General features: G+C 38.7%; 1 protein-coding gene and 1 non-coding gene across 3 annotated transcripts in view; both read right to left on the bottom strand.

Moving 5' to 3' along the window:
- The window catches only part of RDX (radixin), a 73,940-nt gene extending 67,399 nt beyond the window's left edge, over positions 1-6,541 (bottom strand). The window contains exon 1 of one of the 2 annotated variants that reach the window (XM_045556647.1): positions 6,450-6,541. The gene's annotated coding sequence lies outside the window, so the exon portion shown is untranslated. The remainder of the gene's footprint in view (positions 1-6,449) is intronic. The other variant, XM_045556646.1, reaches the window with a different exon arrangement.
- Positions 6,542-8,757: 2,216 nt separating this feature from the next.
- LOC123643160 lies at positions 8,758-8,857 on the bottom strand. The gene has a single exon (XR_006736715.1). It is a non-coding gene; the product is annotated as a small nucleolar RNA U13 (small nucleolar RNA).
- Positions 8,858-12,021: the final 3,164 nt, after the last annotated feature.

The following is a 12,021-nucleotide window of genomic DNA, read 5'->3' as shown; positions in this document are numbered from 1 at the left end:
TCCGACCAAACATAGGTATTACAATCCCTAATCTTCTAATAAAGAAATTAAGATTCAGATAAGTGACTTGCCCAAAGTTATGGGGCTAGTTAAAAAAGTTAATGGTCCTTTTAAATTCTAGTCCTGGGCTCTACTGACTACCCTACTCACTCTGCTTTTCTCAGATACCATTCTAGACACAAGCTCATCCCAAACCATTGATAGGGCTTTTCAAGAAGCAGGCTATGTAAGCTCTCTATTCTACTGTTATCAGGTCTAAAGATTACCTCTACAGATGTTGTAAGTGTACATTAATAGCCAGTATGATACCTCTGTAAATGGATTTCCTGTAAGGGTGACAGGCAATTTTAAATAAGATATTAAGTACTTGTCCATGTAGAAGTGATTTCTATTTTAATAATATTTTCAAAGAAATTAAAAATTCAACATTTTTGAGAAATATATACATGTTGCTGAAAATGCAAAGCAAATTTCTAAAACTGAAGTATAAACCAGAACTGCAATATTAAAAACAAAGTTTTACACTGAATTTAAGTTATCTTCTAAAAGAGTTTTGTAAATTTAAAAGAAAAATCATATCTGTGGTGTTCCTAATGTGAGTAGAAAATCAAATACATAATAATCTGCAATTATTCATTTTAAATGCTAAAAGACAAGAAAGCTAAATCCAATCAAATTTCACTTTACATTTAAGAAAACATTAAAAATTCATACAAAAATGTTTAGAAAGGGAAAAAACAAAGATAGATTCATATAAGTCACTTATGTCTCAGGAAAGAAGCAAAGACTCAAACTGACCAGAGAAATTCTCACAAATAATTCTACACTTTATATGGTTAGAAACACCAGATACTATAGTACATTATTTTCAAAACAAATACAATGCTTCTCAAAAATCTTTAAAATGAGATAATATTCTCTCATGTAGTCAATAAGGCTATATATGGCAGTTCTATTACTATAAAAATCAGTAAGCTTCTAATTTTCTAGATATTCAATACCTTTTCTTGAGAAACTGGAACAGTGCCTGGCTCACAGTTGGGCCTCAAATGTTTGTTGATTTTGTTGAATTAAGCTTGTACATAATACTCATTTTAATCTTTCGGTTGATTATCATCAAGGGCAATAGTTTCTTCTCATTTTTTATGTTGTAAAATGACCAATCTAATAAGCATCACTACGAAGAGACAGCAAACATGAACATGGGGGAAAAGCTCCTTACAACTAGGTCTCCCAAATTGAGGCCTTTACCATCTCTATCCAAAACTGTTTCAATAATGTCATCTAATTTGACAATCAAATTTAATTAGAGGGCCAGATAAGATGACACTCCTAATGATAACTATAATAATCATGCTGCTTGTTGATTAGATGTAAGTAGTGAGCTTGCTGGTATATATAACTAACTTTGCTTAATAGAAGAACTGTACAAACTTAGTTTGATTAAGTCTAGAACCTATAAACAGCTTAAATATCAAGAGTCCTCATGACAGCTAACAAAGTTTAATCCAAGCCAAAGGATTCCAGAGTCTATTAACCACAGATGAGATTTCCTTTGTCCCCATTCTCCCTCTTATTAAGGGTCCCTATGCTGCACTCAGGTGCCCCCATTATTCCATGTACTAGCCAGGATTTCTGGTTACAAACACACCTACTCTGGTTAACTTACTGAAAGATTATCAGTTAATTTACAGAAACTACAGAAAGTTTTCTTTTTTTTTTTTTTTTTTTTTTTTTTTTGAGACAGAGTCTCGCTCTGTTGCCCGGGCTAGAGTGAGTGCCGTGGCATCAGCCTGGCTCACAGCAACCTCAGACTCCTGGGCTTAAGCGATCCTACTGCCTCAGCCTCCCGAGTAGCTGGGACTACAGGCATGAGCCACCATGCCCGGCTAATTTTTTGTATATATATTTTTAGTTGGCCAGATAATTTCTTTCTATTTTTAGTAGAGACGGGGTCTCACTCTTGCTCAGGCTGGTCTCGAACTCCTGACCTCGAGCGATCCACCCGCCTCGGCCTCCCAGAGCTAGGATTACAGGCGTGAGCCACCGCGCCCGGCCAGAAAGTTTTCTTAAAAGTAGGAAGCAAGAAACATTCAAAATTCATATTAAACTCTGCTTAGAACACTGTTGCACAGAATATTAATTCCAGTTTACACACACCACTATAATATAACTTAACATACTTTTTGATATACTGTATGGCACACTATCTTCCTATCAGCGTATGAACTCCTCAGTATCTTACTCATCTTTCTATTCTCAAATACAAAGCGTACTTGGAACATAACAATGTCTGAATGCATGATGGACAACTTAAAGCAGGGGTCAGCAAACTTTTTCTGTAAAGGACAAGGTAATAAACAATTTAGGCTCTGTAAGCCACACAGTGTCTGTATCAACCACTCTCCTGTTGTGTCAGGAAAGCAGCCATAGATAATATGAAAACAAATGAGTTATCATGTGTTCAAATAAAACTTTATTTACGGAAATGGGCAACAGGCTGGATTTACCCCACGGGCTGTAGTTTGTCACATATTTTAACAGGAATCAGCATTTGCATTCCGTAATTTACCTAAATTTGGTACCCAAGAAGATATGAACTCGTGTGTTCATGCTAACCTACATATGACTATGTGTGACAGATCAATCTTGGATCTTATTTTTAGATGTGAGTAAAAAAGAACCCAAGACACTTGGTGCAGATGAATAATGAAAATAATGTAATGAAAACAGAGTTAGAAAAAAGGCAATTCCACTACCCTTGCCAGTGACTGGTTAGGTATGGAATGTGCCCCTGGTCAACGAGGCTGAGAAGACATCTGCTGGGGGACTTCTGGAAAAGAGACAGCTCCTCTTATTCCTTTGGATATTGCCATATCTGGATGATATGCTAGTCCTTGAGGCAGCCAAACTGGGACAAGGGGGAAAGGCAGTCTTAGTATGACGCTAATGGGGAAGGTCACAGAGCAGAGAATTGGAAAGAGAATGGGTCCTTGATGTTTCTTGAGCCTCTGTACTTTATTATATAAGATGTTAAATTTCTCGTTGTTTAAACCAGTTTCAGAATTTTCTGTTATTTGCAGCGAAAGCATCTCAAAATGACCTAAGGCTTCAAACCTGAAGATTGTTCACTTCACAAATTCACCTGTAGCCAGTCCTATTTGACCTCAACTTTTCAAAATTAAAAGAAACATTTAAGGTTCTGAAATCCCATAGAGAGTATCTACAACTCAGAAAAAAAAGTCTATCAATTACTAATACTGAAGTTCCTAGCTTTACAAATTCTATTAATATAATTTTACAGAAAATAACAATGCAGTACCTCCTTCTTTGATACTGTTATCTAAAACATCCTTTCAACAGGATGTTTTTTCTCTAAATCAGGGATCAGCAAACTTTTTCTGTAAAGGGTGAGATGTGGGCATTTCAATACCCCACGTCATAAGCCCTTTTTAAAAAGACACCATTTCTCACTGTTAATTATATACCATACTCTAGAACGAAAAACAAAAAAGTAAAGTTCACCTTCAATCATTAACCAAGAAAATTTGTACATGTATAAATTTGCACATGTACACACTTTAGAGAATTAGTATAGGAGTTTCATTCTGTGATTTTATTCAAATGATAAAAATATAATGATTTACACGATGTTTAACACAATGAACACTCTTCAATGTTACACTATAACCTTATTTTAACAGACTTTAAAAATCACAAATAAGGGATATAAAGCATACATTTTATCCCTGCATAAGTACTGGCATTTTCTACATACAAGGATTTCCTAACAGCAGTTACCTATGAAAAGCAGGACTGGGAAAGGAGGATTCTGGGGAGTGAGAAGGACTTTTATCTTTCCCTTTATACCTTTCTGGGTTTTTTCACTTTGCCATTAAAATATATTACTTTTATAGTTTTAAAAAATTGCTTAAATACACATTCAATATAAATATTAAGAAATATACCAGGAACTTAAATAGGAAAGGCATATTTTCTCTAAAATAGGCTAGAAACAGAGGAACTCTCTAGGGTCAGACTGTACAGCTCTACCACCAAAGAGGTGAGCATACCCTGGCTGTAGAAGTCAGGGATATTCCCAGAACAGCCTTTCACTGACGAGTAATACCTTGAGACTTAAAATAATCTTGTAAGGGTGGAGTCCACAGCAATCCAATCCAGCTCCACTGAATCCCTGTACCCCAGGGGTAGTATCAGGTAATTAAGTAGTGCTCACCAGCTCTTTCTCTGCAAGAAGGTCCAAGCCACTCAAAAAAGAGTAACTTTCTTGACTTCCCATATTCACAGCAGTAACATGAAATTATATTAGGTATACCCTACAGATATCCTCTCCCACCATAGCTCAGTCTTCTCAACCTTAATAGAAGGTATTTTGTAGTCTTTGGTCTATGGGAAATACTGGTTAAAATTTGATTCCATTTTTAAATGGCGTACACTAAAATGCAGTAAATTAAAAGTGGGTAAAAAAACAAGACTCCCACTATCATTCAACATTTCAGACTCTATTACATAGATCATACATAGATTATATTAAAAGACTGAGAACTCAAAGTAAAATAAAAATATACAAAGACTTTCATTTCAACAGCCTGTCCAAGATAAAAAACAAATAATAAAATCCAATTCTGCTCTTGGGAATGGTGAAGCAATAAACAAAAGTACAACCCTTGTTCCCCACCCTTGAGACTGCTGAGAATTAGCAAGAGAGAGAAAGAACAAAGTCTGTCATATCTTACCATCACAGGGAAAAGAATAATCAACTTGATTTTCAATTAAGTAATCACAATTTTCAAAAGAAAAGACAGACTCAACATATCTTCCCTACACCAAAATTAATTACATCTATTCTACAAACATTTCTGAGCCTCTCCTACATGTTCTTCCACTGGTGAGGATACAGAAGTAAACAATGTATATAATTCAAAAAGGCAAGAATTTAACATTTTTAAATGCCATAATCAAATTTTGTTTCATTTAAATAAAACTGTAAAGAATTCCAATGTCTGTCTATTGATTCCTTACTAAAACCATATCAAATGTTTATTAAATTCCATCATACGTAAAAAAGTGATTAAGCAAAGAAAAAGTGCAGTCCTCTTTACAGAATACTATCAAACTTCAAAAAGAGAGTTCTACATTTTGTCGTATTTGAGGTGAAGTATTATTAGTCTCTGGAACATAAAACACACTGGGGAGAGCTAAGAAATCCTGAAAACTGTAATCCCTTCTCAAATCTAACGATGCTGTTTTGGCAAATGGATTAAGCCATTATTTATCCAGCAAAATGAACAGGGCAATTGTTCATTCTTAGCTCCACCCATCATATAAAAGAGTATTTAGTGTTCTAAAAAAATGTATGCTCCATAAACAATAGATTGTGATGTCTATGTCAAAGTACTCGTTTATCAAATAAACCCTTATTATCTTAGGCTTTTACATTTACATCCTGCCAGTCTTAGTGCCACAGGACTGCCATCAAGCTCCTCAAATAGGTCTTCCACAAAATCACAACTGTATTTTAAGATATTTTTGATGAAGTTTAACACATTTCCAACCTCATTAATAATTACTCTTTAAGAAAAAAAAACCCACAAAAAATCAAATATTGAGAATGTTTAAAGAAACATGGCATATGAAATACGCACTGCCCCGTTTCAAAGTTAGCCCTGGAACTGAGTTTAGGACCCTTTCAACGAACGGGGACTGTAAGGTACTGAACTTGTCTGGTGAGGTCTGAGATACCAAACCGGGCGGCCTCGAGGACCAGAGAAAGTTAAAAGGCTCCGAAGGCGCCAGCAGCAGCAGGTAGCGTGACGGCAGGGGACCGCGGCCCTGGCCTCGCGGGCGACGGGAGCGATTGGCGCCCCAAAGCCTGTCATGCAACATCCCCTTTGCCACTAGGGCGGAACACACGCTCTCTAGAAATTCAACACCCTTACTTTCAAACTGGAGGCCGGGGGAGAAGTTCTAATAAATGCCTTCCCCGCACTGCAAAACAGAATTCCGCCTATGCTTAGTATCTGTATTTTCAAACAACCCTCAGGGCCGTGCCAGCCCAAGTCCCGGGCCCAGTCCCGGTGGCGGGAACCCACCGTCCCCGGGACGTGGCGGAGCCGAGGCCGACGCCGAGGGCTGACCCTGCGCCCCGCGGAGAGGAGAAACGCGCGGCTGCGGGTCGACTTTGGCCCGGACGGGGCACATTCGGGCCGGGCCTTGCGGGTCCCGCCGGCCCCGGGAAGAGCCCGGCCAGCCGGGCCGTTAACGACGGCGGTGACTTGGCCCGCGCGGTGCGAGCTGAGGCGCGGCAGGCCCTGGCGGCGGCGCCACTGCCCGGCAGTGCGGGCCCCGCAACTTCTCGCCGCCACCTCAGCGTCTCCGGCCGAGCCTGGGAGCGGGCGGTGGGGGAAGGGAGGGCGCCGGCGGCTTACCCGGAGAGCGAGCGGCTCCTGCCCGCCTGCGTGTGGCCAAGGCGCTGCTCGGCGGCGCGGCTGCGGCAGGCAGGGAGAGGCGGCGGTGCGAGCGCTGGGCCGCCGGAGACAAGAGGCGCCGCCGCCACCGCAGACAGCTCCGCAATATGGCCGCCCGGCGCCTCCTCGGGGAAAAGGCGGGGCTGCCCCGCGCCCCCCGCCTCCCCCTGCCGGCCGGCCGGTCTCGCGCCGCGGCCTGAGCGCCAACGCCGCCGCCCCCGCCGCCGCCGTGAGGGCCGCCCGCGCCCCGCCCTGCGGGTCCGCAGCTGCAGGCCTCGCGGGGGGCGTAGCCGGGGGTCGCGGTCTCGGGCCGGGAAGCGCGAGGGACGAGGCTGCGGGCACTGGAGCCCCGGGGGAAATAGGGCGAGTCCTTCCTGAGAGGCTTGGGCTGCAGCGAAGACTGCGGTCAGGGGAAGCGGAGCCGCCCGGCCCAAAGCTCGGCGAGCGCCCGCCGCCTCCCCCACGAGTGGAAACTTGAAACTCCCGCTGGTGCCAGCAAACTCACAGGGCGTCTCCGCCGCCCCCGAAGGAGGAATTCTTCCTAGAGGGACTCGGGAACCAAATTGGGCGTGTTACTTGGCCGTTCGCTTTGAAAATCCTGTACGAGCAGAGAGAAACGGGCCTACCTGAGAGGAACTTGTATTTGCAACGAAGAAGGTTTAAATTATTTTGGCAGGTTTTAACCAACTAGAAAAACTTGCTTTTTCAGGCACAATTTTTAAACTCCACCCAAACCTCAATAGATATGGCCCCAAATCAGGAGTGCAAGTTAATCCAAGCAAGGGTATGTGATAATTTTTCATTACCAATGACAATCTTTGGCAGTTGGAAGCAGTGGGCTAGGAAGAAAAAGTTGGAAACAGGGCCCCAAAGAGCAGCCAAACCTGAATTATTCTAGATTTAGAGAAAGTTAGGCATTTGATCATAGTCTAACCCTGGCCCACTCACTTTAGTTAGTAGCTGGGATTAGATCGAAAGCTCCTGATTTCCGGATCAGTGTTCTCTTACCTACTCCATGCTGCCTTCTCTCAGTATTTTCTGCTGAGATTCTAAAAGCAAAACTTGCTATGAATGTACAAACAGCAAGTGCACAAAATTAGAGTAGCCTGGCTTGCCCTGTTTGGAAGTTAGCTTATCTTTTGTGAACAAACCTTAGATGCAAATAACAAAACTCATCAATGTACTTAAGTTTTATAGAACAAATAATTCACATCCATCCTGCCTTAGCATTTACCTCTGTTGAGATAGTATTTTTTCCAGGAACTATATCCAGATCACTTTCACTAAGCTTCCTCTTCAGTGAGTTATCACTATTGCCCTTTGAGACGTCTCTAAACAATTAAAAGCCCCAAGAGACTCAAGGGTTGAACTCAAAGGCAAATTCCTCAAGGATGGAAACCAGGTGTGTGCTTTGTTTGTAACCAAACAGGTTTATGTGGTTCTTAGAGCCCACCAAAAGATCATTCCCTGACCTTCTTCTCCCTGGGGTGCGAGAATTCTCCTGGTAATTGTTCAGCCTTCCACCATCAGTTTGCATGCATAGTCAAAGTATTATGTATTAAATATTCCTAAATAGTACACTAATCAAAAGTCTATAACACACTTTTGCAACTGAAAATGAAGGATTCCCTATTGTTGGTCATGTGCCAGGCACTGGTGTAACATTCTTTTAAGTGACTTTTTTAATGGTTAAAACAACCCTGTGTTTGAGGTAAATACTATTATTGACCTTTTTTTTTTTTTCGTAACCAATGAATAAAGAGAGCCTAAAAAGGATTAAGTCATTTGCCCAATGTAACAAGGCTAAGAGGCAGAGCTATGACCAAACCCACATATATATTTGACTCCAAAAGCCTTGATTTTATCTTATCCTCTGCAACAGCAAACAGACCAGAAACTGTAACATTTTAGTTGAGTATCATATTAGTAAATATTTAAGTAAAAGATAACATTCAAGGCTGGTGAGATAAAAGAGTACTCTTAGACATTGTGAGTGGGAGTGTAAACTGAAGTAACCTCTTCAGAAAGCAATTTGACACTGTGATTCAACCTTTAAGAATGTTCATAACTCTTGGAACCTATAATCCCATATCTGGGATTCTTTCTGGAGGAAATAATCTGAAATAGAGCAACAGCTTTATTCATAAATGCTATATCACAATATTATTCACAAGACAGAAAAATAAATGTGGAAACTAAGTGTCTAAAAGTGAGATATATCTACTCTGTAGCATTTTAGGCAACAAATTTATTTTATTTTATTTTTCCATGTCAAGTAATGAGCTGGTGTTGTAAGAAGGTTTGAGGGAGGCACATCTCCCACATGAGCATGAAAACCTAGTCATCACACTTAAGAAGTACAAAAGGATTAAGGTAACAATTTTAAATGTTTGTATAATATGCATATGTGTGTGTATATATATAAAATAACAACATGGCAAGTTTTTATAGTATTAAGTGGGGGAAAAAAACAAATTATGAAACTATCCAGGCAGTGTTATCAGAGCTATGTTTTTTTAAAAAATAAATGTATGAAGTGTTAGAAAAAAGAAAGATTGAAACCCATAGTCATCTCTGAGTAACGTTTCTATGGGTATTTTTTTTTTCTTTATTTCATTCTTCATTCTTTTCTATATTACTTTTATAGTGTAAATAAAACCCAATTTATTTATGTTGAGTTTTACTACAATATGGATCAATTACCCAAATTAGCAAAGCCACTCTTTCCTAAGAAAAATTATGGTGAACTGAGCTGACAGAATTTTATTGTCAGGAGTCAGATCTACTATTGATTGCAAATGTAATCTCCACACACACGCATCCACACCACACACACACTTGTTTTATTTTGTTCCTTATATCAAATATATGTACTTTTAGATGAAATATTGGAGATTTAACTTAAAATTTTCTTTCTCATTTTATTTCAGCACCTCATATTTCAAGCAGAAAAAATGCACATATTTGCCAACACTACTTTTTTTCAGAATAAAATTTTTATATTAATCAGTAGTTACAAGACTTTTTTTTATACAGCATACATTATGCTTAAAAAAGATATACCCAAACCAATCTATTACTAACACTTCTATGCTACAATCCTACTCCACTATAATATATTGACTAATTCTGAATTCTGGCATTCTGATGATAGTTAGAAAGCATTTGTCTCATACATACTTCTTAAAAATGCACACATACTTCTTAAAAATGAAGAAAATTCATTTTTGCAAGAATGGTTTATAAATGAAAGTTTTTTGATTTAGAACAAACATTGAGTTGCAGGCCCCTTGCTAGTTTGAATAAGACTTGGTTTCTGCCCTCTGGCTCAGTAACGGGAAAGGCAAATAAACAATGCTGTACAATATGAGCTATAATAAAGACAGACATGTAGTATCAACGAATACAGAGGAGGGGGCAGTTAACTCTGCCTACAGAAGAGAACACCACGTGGAGGAGGGGAGAGTGAGGGATGAATAGAAGTTCCTTAACAGGAGAAGCAGGAGGAAAAGCAACCAGCTTTGGAGGCTGACTATCAAGATGGGGTTGATCTTTGGATATAAGAATGTTTGTAACCAAAGGTTTCAAGGTAAATTGAGACACACTGGGAAGTGTAGAATTTGTCCTTCATCCTTGAGGAAATAGGAATCCTTGCATAAGAGGAATTGAGAAGAAGCATAATGTGATCTGACTTATTTGTAATAAGATAATTGACAGCCATCACATTGCCTGGTTCAATGACAGTGAGAGTTAAGATGGCAAGACTGCCAGGGGCACTTTAGATGACACAGTTTTGCTATAAAGGCCCATGCAAGAGAGAATGAGGGTCTGAACTTAGGAGGTTGTGAGGATGAGGATGAAGGAGAGGAAGCAGAATCTGCTAAAAGATTTGAAGATAGACTTTGAGGAGTAAGAGAAAAGGAGATGTGAAAATGATTTCAAGATAGGTACCATTAAGGTAAATGGAGAGTGTAAAAGAAGTAGAACTGAGAGATCATGCTAATTAGGCAAGTTGGGAACATGCTGAATTTTAAGTATCTATAGACAATCTAGGAACAAATGTTTATTCCTAATAACTGGAAATATATGAACTGTGAAAACTATATAAGCTATGGCAAATGAGACATACAGTAAATACTTGTTAAATAGATGAACATAGATAGCATACTAAAACAGGCGTTCATTTCCAATTGTTTCTTTGGAAAATACAATTTTATATAAGCCAAGGATTTTACAACAATATTAGATATATACTAAAACTTTTTTCTATCAAAAAATATATTCACTATTTTTAAAAAGCTATAACAATGGAAAATCACTACTTTTTAAAAGCTATGCATAGAAAGAAATGCAAGATAATTTTCTATTGTAACCCATGATACTTTATACTATTCACATTATCTTACATATTTAATTAAATACATATTCACAATGTGTTCACCAATATTATAGCCCTCAGTTAAAAATAGACAAAGCAAATAAAACTATCTTATCATTTACTTTGTATGCCTAGTAAGCCATATAAATTTAATTGCTGATATAAAGCTATAAAATTTCAGTGCAGTCAATAGAGATCTGATGGCTAATGTACCTAAACTAAGAGTCGGGAAACCACAGGTCTATTCCTACCTTTATTCTCTCCATATCTAACATCAAATTACATAAGTACATAATTCATAATGTGTTCACAGATATGAGCATATTAGTCTCCCACAAAGATAAGGTAAAAGTTATTACTTAATCCTCTTTGCTTATATAACAAAGCCAATTTAGTTTGTGATAAATGTAATAAAATTCCAGAGGTAAGTAATAAACGAGTAGAAAGAGTCTAAATGAGGGAATCTATAACCTTGGCTTAATTCCCAATTCCTACCAAGTTACTAAGTGACCTTGAAAGATCTGACAGACTATTCTGTAACTTACTTGCAAACAGTGTTAAAACAATGAGACTATTACACCTATTGTACCTTTCCCAGATGTTGTCTTGAGACATCATAGATATTTCAGGACTAGAAGAGGATCTCAAAGACCATTGAATCCCATCTCCAACATTATTACCAAATGACTACCAGTGGCTTTCTGCCACAAGCTGAGTGAGAACTCTAGGAAAAACTTTTTTTTTGGTGGACTCTCAGTTTTTTCATCAATAAAATGAGGGAGTTGGACTACACCATATGTAAGCTTTCTTCAGGCTTTAAAATTTTTTGGTTCTGACTCTGATTCACATAAAAAATTGATTCTCAAACACAGCAATGTGTGATTTATAGAATTCATTATGTATTTTATAATTATTCTGAAAGCATGTATGTATAGGGAATAACTTGCCATAGTATTTCATAACTGTAGACCCAAATATCCACTAGTTTGTATCTCATTAAGCTTTGTACGTTGTTAGACTGCCCTTGCCTCATTACAGTGGGGGGCCGGAGGGGAGAGAGAGAGAGAAAGAAATATAAATAAATGAGTAAATATTCATGCTGAACATTGGCACTGAGTATTCTAGGCAGCTGCTTTCTAAAAGTTTATAACACTT

This window comes from Lemur catta, chromosome 7, assembly GCF_020740605.2.
Source record: "Lemur catta isolate mLemCat1 chromosome 7, mLemCat1.pri, whole genome shotgun sequence".
Taxonomy (NCBI): domain Eukaryota; kingdom Metazoa; phylum Chordata; class Mammalia; order Primates; family Lemuridae; genus Lemur; species Lemur catta.
Note: the sequence above shows the minus strand (reverse complement) of the source record. Positions and strands in the feature narration are given on the sequence as shown.